Source organism: Phasianus colchicus, chromosome 9 (genome assembly GCF_987193195.1).
Source record: "Phasianus colchicus chromosome 9, bPhaCol1.hap1.1, whole genome shotgun sequence".
In the NCBI taxonomy this organism is placed as follows: Eukaryota; Metazoa; Chordata; class Aves; order Galliformes; family Phasianidae; genus Phasianus; species Phasianus colchicus.
In genome coordinates this window covers 18143959-18162612 of record NC_143444.1, presented here as the reverse complement: position 1 = coordinate 18162612, position 18654 = coordinate 18143959, and the positions used below count along the sequence as shown (strand labels likewise).

At 37.9% G+C, this 18654-nt stretch overlaps 1 protein-coding gene across 6 annotated transcripts in view; it reads right to left on the bottom strand.

The window, feature by feature from the left end:
* Positions 1 to 18654, bottom strand: part of LOC116243490 (uncharacterized) — a 226471-nt gene that overhangs the window by 169976 nt on the left and 37841 nt on the right. For 2 of the 6 annotated variants that reach the window (XM_090146396.1, XM_090146400.1), the window contains exon 1: positions 15562 to 15936. The exons of 1 other annotated variant lie outside the window; for it this stretch is intronic. The gene's annotated coding sequence lies outside the window, so the exon portion shown is untranslated. Of the gene's footprint in view, positions 1 to 10899; positions 11333 to 15561; positions 15937 to 16603; positions 16687 to 18654 lie in introns of those variants that run through there. 3 more of the 6 variants (XM_090146399.1, XM_090146398.1, XM_090146397.1) reach the window with 2 other exon arrangements.

Genomic DNA, 18654 nt, shown 5'->3' with positions numbered 1-18654 from the left:
GTTTTGCAGTCATGAAAGTACAGCAGAATATCTTAACCCATCTCATCTCCTTTGCAACAGATAAAGCATTCTTTTGCCTCTAATTAAAAAGATTAATAAAGTAAAAGAACACATCAGGTTTGCATCAATCATTGCCCATGTGGTTCTTATTATTGTAATTAAAACTTATCTCCTTAAAATTGTTGGATGAAAGTGTCACGATCTACAATTGAAAACACATTGAAGGGAGTTATCCAACTTATCTGACTGCTTTAAGACAGTCCAATTTAAGAACACTATGGAGATAATGTATTCAGAAGAATCCTTAAAGGCAATCCGTCAGTAAAAGTGCACTTCTGTGCTGCAGATTCCTTATTCAAGAATGGATGGCAATGTTGGTAAGGTTTTAGGGGAGTGGAAGGATAAATGTTAACAGTAAGAATGAACATTTACATTTATTTATTTAAAAAGGCAATTTCAAACTCATCTTTTTTGAAATCTTCAGAATTGTTTAGGAGTCACTAAGAGCATTCAGCTCTCCTAAAAAAGTGAATTTAGATTTTTACATTGAATAGGAGAAATTTCAAAGAAGTTTAAACAAACCTGATGTTTTTGCTGATATGTGACCTCAGAAATCACAAAATGTCATGTTCAATTTTGACATCCAAGCTTCTCAAATAAATAGAGTTTTGGAAAATATTGATATAAACACAGAATGTTTTTTTCAAATGCAGGAATGTAGACTTACAAATCTGTGAAATAAGGATACAAAAGAAACAGAATTTATAATTACACACCCTTTCTTTCAAATGTTGATGCATAAGAGTTTTAACAGCAAAGTGAGTACACCAAAGTTAGCAGCATGCTTACAAATAGCCCTTTTAAGAACATTCTTCATGCTAGGCACCTTTCAAAGAGTTTCTTTCTTCCCCTCACTCTTCCTCTCAATTCTCTGTACTGAAAGCAAGTCTTACTTGCTTTTACTTAATTTTGGCACAGAATTAGGAAATGCTGGCTTAATGGAGTACAGCTCAAGATAATTCAAGATACAATTCCCTCACTCTTTAGAAAGATTTCTTGGATGCTCTTTATAAAAGATAAATTTAATGCACAGAAAGTATGTATGTTGTAGAAGAGAAAAGAATATTTTCCTGACATCTTTATTTACATTTGAGCTCTCCTATCAGTTCCTACATGCAGCTTCTGAAAACCAGGGTCTCTTGCATCTTCTTTCCTGGCACCAGCAGACAGCTTGATCTGTGGGCAGTGGATTTACATGACAAGAAACGAACATTTACTGTCCAAAGGCTACTTAAAAAACATCATGAAACTGTATAATTTGTCCTATAATCCTCAGCTACAACTTTTCTTTTTTAAATTTTTTCTCAGATGGAATTACTCGATTTGGGAGGGGGGGAAAGGCAGTCAAACAAAAGACTTCAACACAAACAAAAAGCACTAGCCAGAAAGAAAACAAAATGAGAGAAGTGTGGAATTCTTAAGACTATGGGAGGCACATAGCATTTTACTTTAGCCCTCCTCCATCATTTCCTATAGAAAAATTATCCTGTATCTCAGAAAATGGAGAGAAAGAGAAATAGAGATGCTGAATATGACAAAAAAAGCTTGTTTATGTATAATACATAGGAGAAATTGTTCAAGGACAGTTAAATGTGACCTGTTTAATAAACCAAGGTCTCTAATACTTATGGTGCTCTGCTGAGTAAGTGCTGATCATGCAAATTAAGGCTGCCTGGGGATATACACTGCTTTTCAGTTGCAGTTTGAGTTTTCCGAGTGCTCAAAAAAACTTTTAGCGTTCTGAATACATGTTACAGAGTAACCAGGGCTATTTCAATTTCTTCAGGTGTTGACATATTTTTGTAAATGCATTTGTCTGACATTTTTGAGCCTTACACATCCATATACAGAAAAGCAAAAATCTAATTATCACTACTAGCTGTGTAATTTAAAATAGAGATAACCAAGTGAATTTGAAAAGGTGTCTTAAGACTCATATTTCAGCTGTGAAGAGAAAGATGAGTAAAAATCTAGCGGTCACTGTGACTTTGATTAACTCAAAAGTTTAGTAAGGTCTGGGATTAGTTAAAGGTAATGCAAATTATGCCCTCAGTTTATACTATATTCAAGATCTGATGCCTTCCGGACTTTACTGGCTTAGGCTTTTACCCAGTTTGCAATATGCTTACAAATCCCACTAACTATAATTTGGACTCATTATTTCTGACCGAATGCAAGGAAATCCAAATTACACATCACCTCTGAAACCAGCATCAAACAACCAATCAAAACTTTACAAGTTAGGTGAAGATTAGGGTGTGAAATGAAAGGGCTAAGAAAAATATACAAGAAGTTAGGAAAAGCAATGCTTGTCTAATAAGGGTACAATGCACTCACTGTCTGAATACAAAAGCATACAATGGCAGGCAATCTGTTTTTATAATTTTACTAAAATTATATAGATTCTAACCTATAGGGAAATTATGCTTTAAAATAAGTTGCCCTAACCCCCATTCCACAAACATCTCTCTGAAAGATGAAATTGTGCTATTTCCTATGGGTATTTTTAGTAATGGCATCACTAATTAAACATATGATGGTCTGGAGCCCCAAAGAAAACATCTCTTTAGGTTCTGGATGTGTTCCATAGTATCTTGAAACAATCTTGAAAAACATATTCAGTCAGCATTGCATTCCTCGGGGATCTGCAGGGACCCATTAGGATCTCCAGGGGAGACGGTGGTGGTGACAACACAAGCAATTTGGCATTACTCACTGGAGCTGAGGCATGACCGTATGAAGCTGCTGTTGTTCTCCGTGGTTTCTCTGAAGAGGTTTAAAATCTACTCAGCTTAACTCATTGCTGGAACCACAGCCTCTCAAGGGAGCGTCCGAAGCACCTCATAACAGCCCTCTCCCAAAGGACAGCTTCCAATCTCTGCTTTTGTGGATTCTCCACCAAAAGAGGACAAATTAAGGATACAGTCCCCTGTTCTCCATTTTGAAGGTCTGCAGTGGCAGGCAGGTCACAACAGTGACTCGCGTTAAAAAGAGAAGCCACCTCACTCCAACCCAGCAGAAGTGCTCTCCTTCAGTGCCTGGAAGCCCCCTGCAATCCATCTCCCCAGAAGCAGAACTGGCAGGGGCACTCACATGCTGCAGCCACGGCGTCAACCCTTTACGGCCCACGGACAGAGACATGGACTGAACAGCAGTACCCCTGCAGAGCAGAGACTTGTGCTCAGCTCCTCCACAACTCAGCTGTGAAATCTGAGCACAGGGCCATTACGGTTCATCCTTACTGACCTAGTCTTTAACACCATTTCTTTCATTTACGACTCCTGACATCAATTAATTATTTGTGGCGCAAACAAAACTTTTCAGTACTTTCACTTTAAGCGAGGGTAGGTTTTTTTGTTGTTTATTTATTTTTAAAGAGAATCCAATCTGATCCAGATTTTCTTTTCCTTGGGTCAATTTGGCTGCCATGCTACAAAATCTATTATCTGCGGAATTCTAGTTTATGTTGTGGGGTTAATGGGGTAACAACTGCAGTCATTTTTTGTTATACAGACTACGTCAGTAAGAAGTACTTTTGATCTTTTCATGATTTCTCTTCTTTCCTCTCATTTTTACTAATGACAAGTTTGAAAATTTGACACTTAATGAAGAAAACTGTACACTGCATACACTAGCTACACTCAGTAAACAATCAGATGAAGCCAGTTGTATTGCTCCTTATCCATTTATTTGGAACACGTTGTTGATCTTTATGTAATATTTTTAGAGACATGTCATCTTCATGCAATCTCATATCCAGAAACGTTACAGTATAAATGATTAACAAGGGAATGAGGTGATGAGGTGTTCCCCCTCACAAAGAAACGGAGACTGTTAAAATAATGACTGTTAGAGGCTGTTTGATTACAAATCTGTTTTTTTGTTGTTGGTTTTGTGTGTGTGTGTGCACATGTGTGAGTGCATCTGGAAAAAAAATGATTCTCCATTTTTATCTTCTGTTTACCAAAATACAAGCTGGTGTATACTAATGGAAAAGCACATGGCTGCCTGTCTGTGCGCCTCACTTATTATGATTTTCTTCCCCTTGAAGAAGAAAATCTATTTATCAATTAATTGTTGCAAAAACATTTCCAATGACTGCCTGTCAGAAAAACAGTCTCAGCCCTCAATGCCAAATCACTGGCACGGGCAGTGACTGCAGTGGAGTTCAGTCTAGCTGCTGGAATGTCTGACACTATGAGACGTAATACTTTTCTTGCAAAAATGACATTTCATTACTTATGAAGTGGAAAAGCCATGGGAGTGTTTAAGGACACTTGATGTATACTGATTTTATATGTGTGTGTATAAACATCTAGCATTTATATGCAAGTATACGCATCCATTGAGAGAGGAGGACACTACACAGAGAACTAAGCTAGGACCTGCTAGTTATATTCCCTTTATCTTGGTGTGTTTGTAAAAATGGTTCAAGGCACAAGCAGCTCATAGTGACAAACTAAAAAGTGGAGAGAAAAATCAAACACACAAAGAGATAGTACACTTAAAACCTTACTTATGGTATTAACAACTGCGGTGCAAGAACAGAAAGTTGACCTTGTTTAGTCAGTGTTTTTAAGCCACAAAGTGGGTTTCCTATATATACTAAAAACCTGCATTGCAGAGGCATTTATGGGGTACCACTTCTAAAGTGCACAGTGAGGTTTTATAGCTATCTCAGATCCAGTGGGCTAAATCCTGAGCTAGTGAAATCAGCACAGTTCCAGTCACTCCAGTAGTACTACACCAATTGACATCACTCAAGGATCTAGCCCGGGAGCTGTAATGGGACTCCTGTGGCCTCAGCTTTTACAGAACAATCTGATACTCTACAACATAATCTGACAAACCTGAGAAATCTGAAATTAAGACCTCTGCTCTCTCTGTATTTCACCCAATTGTGTTTAAGTGCACTGCAGAGGAGGCCTTGATATTACACAGCCAGTGCCCTGAGAAATGGCAACAAGAATTTTCTCCTTATTCAGAAAAAGATTCTGTTGGCTCCGAAAAGGCTCATATTAATTTCACTGAGATCTTGTTTAAGTACAGTTTTTTTGAGTTATGCACAGTGTTTTTGGGATATGCATGGTCACCACAGCTCTGGTAAAAGGCAAAAGGCTTTTTACAGTCTGATTTCAGATGCTATCTTCCTGTGTGCTGTGGTCCCGATGTAGGTGATGAGCTTTGTTTAGTGGGGGTCAATGGCAATATTTAGATCTGGACTCCAGTTTCTCCTCACACTGAGAAAGACATCCCTGAACTTCAGAAGCAGAATGTTATTTTTGGCCTATAAAGTTCATACAGAGACACTCTACAAATAGAAGTACTTTTGAAAGAATCTAGACATTCAAAGCCCCTTTCTCAGCTGGCACAAAATTGGCGCAGCTGCATTTACTTCAGTGGGCCCAAAAATCTCCTGAGTTGAAGACTGACCCTTAAATGTCTCCAGTCTCTGCTAAACAACCTAGTATCAGTGACATGAAGTACTAGGCTCTGGCTGAAGTTTCATGAAAGACAGATTAAAGGCCATCACTGGACAGAGACCACAGGGCAAGGGCAAAAACATATTTCAGAAAGGGAAATTTCCTGTTTCAAGTTAAACTTGTCTTCACAATGAAAGGTGACCTTTGATATCATTCTTGCCTTGCTCTTTGTATTTAAACTCTTTTTGCTTTCAGCACTACTCAAACACAGATGAGCACTGTCTTCTTCCTTTCTTTAACAGTCTTATTTCAATATTCCAGACTCAAGCATCATTTACCCCAGCAGTCCCCTACTGTGCGTCTGTCCCTCAAATCTTAAATACCTGTCCTCCCAAGCTGTTCCAAGGCCGAGTCCAAATGAGCTTTGTGCATGTAAATTCTATTATCTACATGCATAAATGACAGAATCTACTGCCCATGCATGCAAATGTTAGCTATCTAGACCAATGAATGTGCCAATGTGTATTAAGGGACAGAGTCTTTTGCACGCAAAGAGAAGCCTATTGTGTATTTTTGAAACAGCTGCCCTAAATTTACATGGAAGAAAAAGAAAAAAAGAAGCACCTCTGCTTGTAAATAGTAAATATTTCCAACAAGTATAATTTTCAAATAGCTTAAACCTCTGGATAACCTTCAGAGGTTGATTTACCCTTGTTTCCATCTCTTCAGAATTCACCTGACCTTTGCTAATGCAAGAGCATATGTGCAATTTGTCCTGCTAAAGTGTTCAGAGAAAGAAATACCATCCCACTAATATAGACTATCCACAGCATCTGAAGAGCTTTGGGTCTTAAAAACATAGAAAGAAGTTTAACAGTTTATTCACCAGAACGACACTGCAAGAGACAAAGGGGTCACTTGAAAAGTTAGGTAAAATTTATGTTTTGGAATTTTTTAAAATTTTTGGCTAAAGGATTTATTTTCTTTTATGGCTGCAAACACCAAGATTTTTTTACATTCAGTCTCAGCCAGGTAAAATTAGATGAGACTTTTTTATTTTTATTATTTAATTCATTATTTCCCCCCCTTAGGCCAGGAACACTCATGCCAGGACTGAGGACTAAGAAACTAAGTTTCAGTCTATCAGCTTATCAGCTATTACAGTCCCCTCTTAAAGAGGTCTGAAATGGAATCACTTATTTAGCCTTCATTAAAAAAATGTAGTATGTCCTCCACATTTTCTATATCTGTATATAAAATCAGAGCTCATGGTATACCGGCTCAGTTCTGTTGCTCAGCTGTAACTAAGAACTGAATTCAGTTCAGTGTATGCGTATGTTATCCACACATTTATATATACCCATTATATAGACTCCAGTTATCACTCAGTGCATGAATCAATCCCTTAGCAGTTTATGATTTATGCAACTTGCTAGAACTAGGCCAAGCCAGCCTTGAAAGCACTTTAGCTTAGTTGTTTTTACTCATGAAGGACATGTTGTCCTGTAATTATTCTGTCATTTCTTAAAAGGTGAAATCCTTAACAGGTACATGCTTTATGTGCTGCTATGTGTATGTGTGCGTTTATGTCTGAGCACGTCTCACCAAGTAGGAATCATCATTCCAAATTACTTTACAAGTCAGTACATAGAACTGGACAGCTTAAAATGTGTTAAATATCCTCAGAGTTTACATGAACCGCTTCAAGGGGAGCAGGGGAGGAGCGGGATAAGGGGGTGTCAGGGAAACCATTAATATATTCCAATTACTGCCCTGACTCACAAAATACACAACTGCATAAAAGTGTCACATTCTGTTTTGATCTTGTTGGAAATGTAATGTAACTCCGTGTTGTGTTTTTGTGTATCATTTAATAGGGGCGGTATCAGTGAAATGTGCAACTTTAAACAATTATGCAAATTTTAAAGTAATGTGTTCAGAGAAAAACTGAACAGAGATTCTGACATTAATCAGAGACTGCAGGCTCCGCTTGCAAGACTTCTGTAAAATATGGGCTAACCTTAGTGTTAGTGGCTGAAAGGCAAAGTTTTTCTGCTGCATCAAATTAACTGCTGTTTTAGCTTACTTGAAACCCACAAACAAACAACAACAACAAAAAAGCAAAAAACAACCAAAACTAAAATCCATCCCCAAGAATATTACATTCTCTTTTCTACGCAAAAATCTGCCACTGTTACTGTAAAGCAATAATACTGAGACATATAACCCCAACCTTTATGTCAGGATATTTTAGGAATTTTAATAAACTTCTATAATGATCTATAAATCACATGAATTATGGGAGCTCTACAGTATATTCTCTCTAACAAGTCCTGCAGTGCCTAACTAATGCTTATCTGATATACTGGCAATACAAAGTTAATAAAGTTTATAAACAGAATATCAAACTGATTTGAATGAACAACAACAACAACTAAAAGTCATCCTGGCCCCCAAATGAAAATGGCAGGTATCCGAATCCTTCTGAATCTTTAAAGTAGGAAAAATGGCTTCTGATTGAATGGGGCTTCTATTACCTACAGATTAGGAAGAAAGAAGTCAGGGATCAGGATTCTCTGAGCTTCAAATTCAAATTTTAGATTTCTGTTTGTTAGAAATACCGGTGTAATAGTAAGCCCATACCATTAACCAGAGAAGGAAGCACAAATCAAGGAAAAGCTGTGTTCTGCACAACCATAAGAAGGAAACACCATATCTTTCATGAGAAAGAATGATCTTGAAAGACATCTGTCCTCTTGTCCAGACTACTGGAGTTGAGGTAATATTCCAACTGTTAAGATTGTTATCTGAACTGCTCTCTCAACTTCTGTTTCCCCACTCTCAGCTGTAACACATGAGGGCTGTATCCAAGACAGCCCTACTCCCTTTGAATTTCCCAGCTTTAGTTGGTTTAAGTAAGACCCTTAATGTCACTTAAACATACTGTTTTTCTGTTATATTTTAATTTTGAAAGGATTATCAAGAAAATCTACCCTTTCCGCTAACTTTCTTTGAAAAATGATTAAGAGTTTTAGAAAGGATCTCCAAATATCCTCACCCTGCCTGATAAATTATCCAAAACGAAGCATGTAATGTGGATGAAATTTTGAAAAATGTTGAGGCAAAATAAAAAGCTCTCAAGGTGAAAATACAAATAGCAGTGTGTTACTTGGGAATGTGGTACATCATGGTTAAACACTACATTATACTGAAACTTTCTTTTGACTGGTATTCAACTCTGTATAGCTTTATTGATAAAAACAGCTATTCAGTTTTCTTTTTATGGGGTTAACAATTACATACCACTCAAAAGAATTTGCCATTAGCTGCCTACAGCACTCACAAGGAAAAAATCCCATTGTCTCACGCAAATGTTACCAGTAAGTAATATTAAGTAATATTTCACCCAGTAAAGACTTTGGAGAAGTATTAATAAAATGAGCCTTCATTTGCTACTTCTTCCTAAAATTCAACATTTGTGATTTTAGGCTGCAACCCTTTTTCCTCATATTATATGCAGAAGTTACTAAGAAAACAAGACAGAGATGAGCTATAACAAATACATCACTCATAAACATGGTTCCTGAAACATAAAAATCTGGCACAGCTGAAAGAGCAGAGCAGGAGGTAAGACAGCTTTCATATGTTGCTGCCTTTAACGTTCTTAATGTAGATTGGACAATTATGTACCTCATTTCTTCCATACTGAGTAAGATATTTTGTTTGAAATCTATTTGTGGAGTATGCTGTAATATATCTCTTTAGCTTAGTATAGTATTCTCAGGTCTAAAGTAAGCAGTTCTAAATTAAACAAACTAGCATGCCTATTTCACAAAGCACCCAACTGCCTTCTATTGAAGCCCCTTTGAAAGTTATGTCAAATCTCTGCTGTTTCAGGAAGGAAAGCACCTAATTCCCCTTGCATTAGTCACCCTGCTAGCGATTAATCCTAATGAGCATTTTTCTACAGGCTTGGCTGGCACACCCAGGATTTGCACTACATACCTGTGATTTCTCAATATTTAGCCCAAAATGTGTGCACTCAAGGCAGACAGATATCACCTTTCCAGGAAGTATTAACTACAGCATTACTGTCATAGCTTATCAGACCTAAAGAGTGAGGCCAGCCACAGACTGCTTGTTCAGCTTTGGGAAGAAGCCATCTTGCAACTAAGTACTGTAAAATCAACATGGATCAACACTCATATGAACGCTGGCGTAAATGACACATCTTATTTCATTATTCTCATTAGCTCCCTCATTAGCTCCCTATTTCACTGATTTTTGTCAAAGAGCAGACATCTTTGATGTGACTTAGATTGTTTGCAGACTGTGACAGAGTTTCGAGCTTCCTCCCAGATGTATCCTGCACTATCATTAGGCAAACAGCCATCCCTTGGCCCTTTCCACCCACTGACATTGCAAAGGACTAACAAAACAAAATTTCTGTTCTTGTAGAAATCAAGTACCTACATCTTTGACCACTCTTATTTCACTCTACAAATACTTTGTCTTGAGAAATTCCTGTTGAGGGAACAATACTAAATTATAATCAATATCTGCTGTACCATCAAATCATCAGAAAAAAAAAATCTCTCACTCAAAAAGATACCTGTATGCAACCTGGCTCAGTACCTTTGAAAATGGAATATCTACTACGATAGCTGTGAGTTAAATCAAGACAACTGGGCCCTTCTGGACTAAAGAGCTAGAAAATAATTTTCAGATCTCAAGAATTTTAAAAGTAGACAGTCAAAAGCTCTGTGCCAGATAAATGAGGGTACTGTGGCTTGGTTAGTGCAGTCTATCTTGATCACTGTAGCACTCCATGTGTAGAAGCTGTAGCTTTAAGGAAGCTAAGGGCCAAATTGCTTACAGTTTCACAGTTAAAAAATACCACTCAGGCTTTCCTCAGAAGCAAAGTAGAAGTCAGCACAGCTCAGTCTGTTATCCTCCATGTAAGACACTGTGAAACCAGACAGAAACTTGATCAAGCACTACCTCATACTTTAGCTATAATCTGGCAATAGTAGCAAAATGAGTGCATGAGAGCATAAGACGCAGCTCAGGTTCCATAAATAAAGTAGCATACTTGTGCTTCATCATGACAGACCTAGTCACATTCACCACCTTTTTCTAAAGGACTGGCCCAGCAACCTGTAGTCAGAATTCTATCTGCCTTAAGTATTTCTAAGGTACATACTCACCTAGTGGTTAAAGGCTGCATAAGTGAAGTACTACAAGTTGTACACTGGAAATCTTAACTCTTGGCCATCTGGCTGTTGAAACAGTGCACAACCAAATTTGTGTTAAATGCCCAAGTTTGGTAGTGCTGACAACAAGAGCTGGCCACGGCTCTCAAGGGTCTCAAAGGAACATCTGTATTTAGCTATTCCTGTATGAGTTTTCTACCCACCAGGCCATCAGATAGTCTCTGCCTCTTCACCAGCAGCTCCATGAGAGTCATAATCACTGCAAGCAGCACGCACTCTGGTGACTTCAACCAGGGCAGAAATCTGTAGAAAAATTAAGCCTAAACTCCCTACACTTTTTTGAGTCTCAAGGCACATAAAACATGACTAGAAACTGTCTGGAAACTTAAATGTGTTCTTTTGTTGTTTGATACCTATGATGATCTCTTCAAGGAGGAAAACTAAACAGATTTTGCCAGCTCCATGGAGCAGGAATCCCCTTTCTCCTGCTTCCTGCAGGCAGGCTTTGACAGAGACAATGCCAGCTGTCTCTGTTCATGCAGGCTTCACTGTGAAAAACCAAACAACAACATGACTTTCATGCTGCACCATTTAGCTTTGGCTGAAACTGTAATCGTGTGTCTGTGGTTTTCCTGTTTGGGTGCCTAATTTAACTGGCTGAGCCCATTCCTTCAAGTGTGGAAGGGACTCTGAGGGTATAAGGAATTTGCATGTTTCTGCCAGAGACATTCCACCAGGATCCCATGTTTGTTTAACATGTACAAACAGCTAAAATAAAATATTTGTTGGCCTCAGTAATAAACAGAATATAAAATAGTGTGAAATTAAGCAAGACCAGCTGGGGTTCAGGAAAACTGAAAGGAACAGTTAGCTTATACTACACAAAGATCTGGAATGCAGATGCACTAAGACGGACTATTGATGTGTGTTTTTGATGCTCTTTATAAACAAAGTGCTGATTAGATCTAGCTACCAAAATTATGCCCTTTCATATCCATATGTCAGTAATAAAAATTATGCCCTTTCATATCCATATGTCAGTAATAAAATTTAGAGTAACAAATTTTAGGATGCTTTCTACTGTTTTAAATCAACTGCCTTGCAAGCCAAGTTTGCAGCATTGCATCAAATGCTGCAGAAGTGTAAAGTTATCACAATGGTAATAACTGATTCCACTCTCTAAGAAAAAGAAAATAAACAAACAGATAAATAAAATTAATAACTCTTCTGAGTTAAGACAGGATTTGTTCATCCCTCAAACACCTTTGAGAATTCCAGGATACCACATACCACAGCATCACCAGTCAAAAGTATTCAAAGCCATTAGTTAAAATCTGCCTAAGAGATTACTGTCACTTGAATGTTTTTTTTCAATCTATTTATCTGGGAACAGACTGAATAATGGGAAAGAAACTGTTTTTTGATTTATTGTAAAAATTAAAAATGTTCACTCTCATCCCAGGAAAACAATTTTGGGACTGTATGACTAGCTTGCTTCTTCATGGATGCAATCCCAGCATTTTGTCTCCAGGCTTATACTTAATGAGCACATGGAGGCACGCTCTAGCAGCCAATAATGTACACCCTATTGGGTCTTATTGCTTAAAGAGCAGGTAATGCTCTGGAATACAAAGTTGCATATATTGCTATTGTAAAGGTTTGAATATGATCTAGTAATAGAGACTGGTCACACAGTCATGGTACAGTGGATAAATCACTATATAAATCATTCATTTATATGGTACAATACAGTTACAGTAATAATACTGTACATATGGCGAGGGGCCCAACTGGGGAAAAATATTCTTCAGCACCCTGCACAGTCATTCAAGAGCTATGTTTTAACTACTTCTATCAATTATTAAAGCTGCACAGTGCATAAGTACATTAGCTTTCCACCTTCTGGAACATGCCTCCAATGCCTTCTTTTCCCCCTCCTGCCTGGGACTCAGTCTTCCAGCACTAGGCAACATTATTCTGTGGGAGATATTAGCCTGCTTTCAAAGGGCTCCAGAAGTAAGACAGGGGAGTCAGATGCTTGATCCAGAGGTTGGAAAAATGACTGACATAGTAAGAACAAGGGCTGACTGTGAAGGAACATATATAAGGATTTTATGACATGAATGCCTAAGTGACAAAATTATTGATACAATTTAATGTTTGGAAATGTAAAGTGATATATGTTGGAATCAACAATTCTGACCTTATGTATAAGATAATGGGTCTGAAGCTCATAACTACATCAACAGGAAGACCTGGATAGTATAGTATAGATACCTAGACAGTATAGTATAGGTATAGTAATACTCAGACAGTACAGGTAGCATAACAGAGAATAAAAAACCTTGGCTCAAAGAATAAAACCGATTAGCATCAGTATGAAATTATGAATGAAGGATGGAGTGTGTGCTAAATGACCAAAATCAAATAACGTATCCCAGTTCTTTATACATCTTCATTGTTCCTGCTTTTGGCGTTGATATGTTTTTATGAAGGGATGTATTACTAACACCCAAATGTACTGATGAGAACTGGGACATTATCTATGATTTTGATTTAGAAGAAAACTGTCCACAACCAGCAGATGAAAAGTAGAATCTGTATCCCACTGACTGTTGCAACAGAAGGTAAAAAGTGCTCCTCAAGACTTTCTGCCTAGTTAATTTACAAAATTCCACCATGCCCTTTTAAATTCAGATGTAATCACTTCACAAATAAGAATGACCCCAGTTATGTGCAAGGACAGCACTTGCAGGACTGAAAGGCAATTGAAAGAGGGAAAGGACTCTAAAGAAACAGGCAAAAAATAATAAAAAGATTTTTCACTGCATTTAGAACATTTATGAGAATGTTGTTTTTTCAGGGTTTGTGTCTGAAAAATTGGGAAAGACTTCCAGGAAAAAAAAAAAAAAAAAAAAAGACTGACAGAAACACTGTTCATAGTGATTCATTTAAAAATGTTGAATTCATATTCAGAGCCCTAAATCTAGGAACCACCAGCAGGTTTGGAATTCAAAATTACATGGACAGAGCAAATGTTTGAATTGCAATGCATTAAGCAGCAGAGGCAACTACTTTTCTCACATATCCAGCAAAGGAAAAGAGGAAGGGAAACATTTAAGAGTTAAGAAAAGAAGACTTAGTATTATTGGGTTACAACATCTTGCACTACTAGAGACTGAATCAGAATTTGCATTAGAAGGGAACTTAAAAATTTTAATAAATCTTTGACAGCAAGTTGTTTCCAAATGGAGTTGGACAAAAGACAAAAAAAATAAGATAAAACTGTGCATACTAAACTAGTTAAAAAAGAATCTGTTTATGTACTGGAAATTCACCTACAATAAGAAGGGCAAGAAAAGGTTTTTTTTTGCTGCCAAATATCAGAATTACTGCCAAAGGAAGGAGGGAAAGTTCATGTACTAGGTATATAAGGAAATATCTATTGGGCATATGTAACAAGAATGGAGAGGAAGGCTCACAGCAGAAGGAATAGCCTTGAACCCCTGTACACTGTTTGAGGAATGGAGAGGGTCACAAACTCTTCTATTTTAATTTGAGATTTGAAAAACTGTCAGCAATACACATCTAGCCAGAGAGGTGCCTGGTGGACCTTATTTTCTCATGTAGTACCACTACTCAACTCAACATACATTAATTCAATCTGAAGTGCATAATGTGCTATTCAAAGCAAGCCCAATCAGATCAAAGGGTGGCAAAACAGGCATATAGTTTCCCACGAGTAACAGTCAACCCCATGCAGCTTACGGTCAGTGGCTGCAGTTACAGAGCACAAAGGAGGGTGAGTAACGTTGGCTATTTGTGAAAGTAAGTGGCAAAAGCATGTTCAGGTTAGCATCCCAAGAACACGACTGAACTTAAGGACCATGCAGAATTCTGATCGAAACAGCCAACAGGAAGGTGTAAAATAAAGCAGACCTGATCTGCTTTAACTCAGCCTTCACCTTTTTCAGCACATGCAGGCATCCCTCCTTCTGGAGTCAATGACAGCAATGGGCTGCACTTACTTTCTCAGTGTGATTTACATTGCTCTACCACCTATAGTCTCTTACAAATTATAGCAACTTGCATCTTAAAATATTTACAACCATGAGACACTTGAGTTGGGTCAGAGAAATTTGATGAAAAGAGGAAGACCTACACAAGTTCAAACAAAAGCTCAAAAGGGCTCTTGTCAATGTGATAAGGGTATAGCAAATGCTCTAATTTCTTCACTGCATTATTATTAAATGTCATTACTATTGTAAACAAATTCAGATTTTTAATTCAACTTACTTAGTATGACCTCTGACCTTCATTTACTTGCAATAAAGCAAGTTTCACTTTTCCTTCCAGATAGTTTCACAGTTTCACTTACAGAAAAAGCTATTTATTTGTTAAAAATATATATATATATCCAATGATATATGTATATATATCATTGGAACTGCAAGCTGCACAAATTTCTGCTGCCCTCTAATTTGATAAAAGCTTTTACAGAATACTTAGGTTTAGGTTATATTAAATTGACAAGAGGTTTGTTAATGAACATTCAGTTGATGTAAATCTCTCTGTAAAGAGAGATTAATTTAGTTCAGATTGTTAGCAGAGCTATTGGTTTAAACCAAATAATAGAATTTCACAGCTTTGCAGAATATTTGAGGCTGGAAGGCACCTCTGGAGACCACCTAGACCAAACCTCTACTCCAAGTACGGTCAGCAAAACCAGGTTGCTCAGTCCTGTTCTGTACATCTCTAAGGACAGAAACTCCACAACCTTTCTAGACAATCTGTTCCCACGTTCAATCACCCTTACAGTAAAATAATCATACAAATAAATAAACAAATAAATTAGCATGTCTTACATTTAAATGGAATTATCTTGTCACTTCTTCTCTGATTGGGTGCCACTGAGAAGAGTCTGTCTTCACAACTGACAAAAGCAGTGGGCCCATATTTTCCCTGGCTTTCCTTGTGCTGCTGATATAGCTGCAGGAGTCCTTGCTGTTCTTGACATCACTCATCTGGTTCAACACCCCATGGCTCTGGCTTCCCTAGTCCCATTCCTGCACACATGGACAGTTTCTGTGACTGGATGCTGCTTCCACCTTTTATTTGTTTTCCTCTCATTTGACTGAAATTTAGTGTAGCAAAATGAAAATACAGAATATCAGCATTCTGTTATTCTAATTTTGTGTGGATATTTTCCTTACACACTTCTTTTTTAGTCCACTGCAAAGGGGATATCAAGGTCCCATTTATACATTTCAAAAATATTTAAATTAAAGAACAACAAAAAAGTTGAAGAGCAGTCACTATGAAGGTGTATTAACTCACATTATTTGCTCACTCCAAAAGCAGGATGCAGATTATAGTGTTGCACTTCCCACCAAGTCATGGATTGTAAACTCTGAAGAAAGAGTTATCAGTGAAGAACCACACTGTGTAGCAGGTATAATCTTCATAAAATAAATTAATTAACAAATAAATATTCCCTGATGGAAGATACATTCAGCAAATATCCCACAAGTTCCTCCGCAGCCCTGTTTGCACAGATGGGCTGAGGTACCTAACTGCACTCCCATAAACATGGCTGCAAGAAGCTGTAGCCCTCTTTAGGTTTTTGCAGCTGTGAAGAGCAAGTGAAATATGAAAATAAAAGCCAGTTCTGAGGTGTTTTAGACCCAGTGTAATACTTCTAGAGACCTGGGTTCTGGCACTTCTTCTTTTCCTCTCATGTCCTCTGCACGAGCCCCTGGCAGCACTGGTGATCGTACTGCCGCCATTTTGAGAGCTGTGCAGTACTCCCCAAATCCCCCTCCTAGGCATTTATAGTATAGATTGCACAGTTATAGTTACACAAAAATATTGGGAAGCACTTTAAATGCATTTTCAAAAGAAAACTACCTCTTCTTTGTTGCTTGGAGCTCACTTTTTCTCTCAGAAGTTCTTCTGTTTCTCTGTGAAACACCAGCTTCCAGGTGCAGGGCACCTCAGGAGGCAGTTTGTGCTGCTTGCTCTAACGGACAGCTGGGAGCACAGCCACCTGTGCACTGGCAAGTGCCAGTGGTGCTGCAAAACTACTGTCAAGAAATAACTAGATCTAGAAGTATTCCAAAAATGAGGACCAACAGATTCTGACATCTCAAAACTGAGAGGGTTGTGAGGGAAGGTGTAGGGGGGGTGGAAGCATTAGTATTTTACACTAATTTCAAAGTACATTCATAGCTTTCAGCCAAGCCGACTGCTATAGTGAGGTCAGCAGTTCCCTCCTTCCTTCATATGTCCTGCTACCATCTTACTCTGGGTAGCTCTAAATTCGTGTGCAATTTGCCTTTACCTAAAAATATTTAAATGTTGCAGAATTTGTAAATTGGGTCCAGATTCTATGCTGTGCTGCTTCTGCAATGAAATGCAAGTAGGGCAAAACCTTTGCATTTATCCTTCTATTAAAAAGGAAAAAAAAAAAGCTTAGATTTCAGTGTGGCTGTTAACTCCTCCTTACAAATCTAGCTGATGAAACAGTATACAGGGCAAATTAGTGAGAAAAGGCAAGCGTCTTGAGATTAGTGTAAGCCAACAGAGGTCTCTTTCACCACTCAGACAGCACCTAAACCACCTGAGAATGTGGGATAACTCTGTTAACAGCAATTTGCTTTTATTACAAATCCTGATGCATTTGGTCACTGAGAAAAAAAAAAAAAAAAAAAAAAGATCTCACAAAATATCATATTAAGCTCTTTTTTTTTTTTGATTCTTCCCCTTTACTCCTCTGACACAGTACTAATTCTGAAAAGACAAGGTGAAGGAGTATATGGTAACCATATACTCACTCTGTCAGAGATGCTAGCATTTGACCTACTGTCTCAAATCCATTTTGGAGTGCCACAAGGGCCCACATCTGGCTAGTAACAGACATACTTCTTTCTTTGTACCCCTGGTTTTCAGACCATAGGCTGTAGCATGTCTGGAGTCCTTACTTCCCAGAGAGATATCAGAATATTGTCTCCTGGGAGGTCAAGCCTGAAAACCCCTAAACCCATGAGGCAATAAAATGAGCAAATTTCATTCAATGCTGAACTGCTATTTCACCAAAATGCTTTCACAGTCATATCTTTCTTTCAGATATTAACTTCTTTAGTAACAAGTTTTTAAGGAAGACTCCGACACACATCATAGAATCAGTCACAGAAATTGCAAAGCTGGTTTCTGTTTCCTGTGGCTTTGCCTACCTTAACATCTGATAAAAACACTGGCTTAAAACAAGTTTCTTTAGCAAGTGTGTCTTTAGGATGAACAATCAGTTCTCTGAGTACAGGGGGAGGATCCAGAGAAGATTTTAAAGAATTCATAGCTACTGTCCATCCTCTAGTTCTTTGACCTCTGGTACTGTCTCTTATTATTAAAGCCTCCCTCCTCTCTCTCTCCTCCTGCCACATGTATGACACTGAAAATTGATCTGATATTGATATAATTGTCTTTTCTTTCAGATTTTATCATAACAGTCTGGTCAACTGCCCTAAGTTTATAAATGGAAACCTCATGATGCAGCAAGCATCCACATCACTTACCAGCAGCTAAAATATTCTCTCTCTGTCTTGAATACAAACATTGGCAGAGACCATGTCACAAAGTTACTTCTAAGCCAGTGCAGCAGAGGTGGTCAGATTTGTGTAGGAAGTCAGGGCCACTTGCACCAATGAGTGCTCGCACTGTGGGATTGGTCATAGGAAGGAAACATTTTCCCTTGGAAGAGGAACAAAAAGTATGCCTGGGAAAGCCTGCTTTGCCTCTGATAAAACCAGCTGTCTTTAGAAAATGCCAGACCTTGCTGCACTAAGGTCAGCTGTAGAATTATGTGGCAGTTTGATAAGCTGCAGTACACTAATTTATTGACTATTTTTTAAAATGTAGAAGAGATTTTATTATGGATTACTTTGCTTTCCCGAAAAATTTTA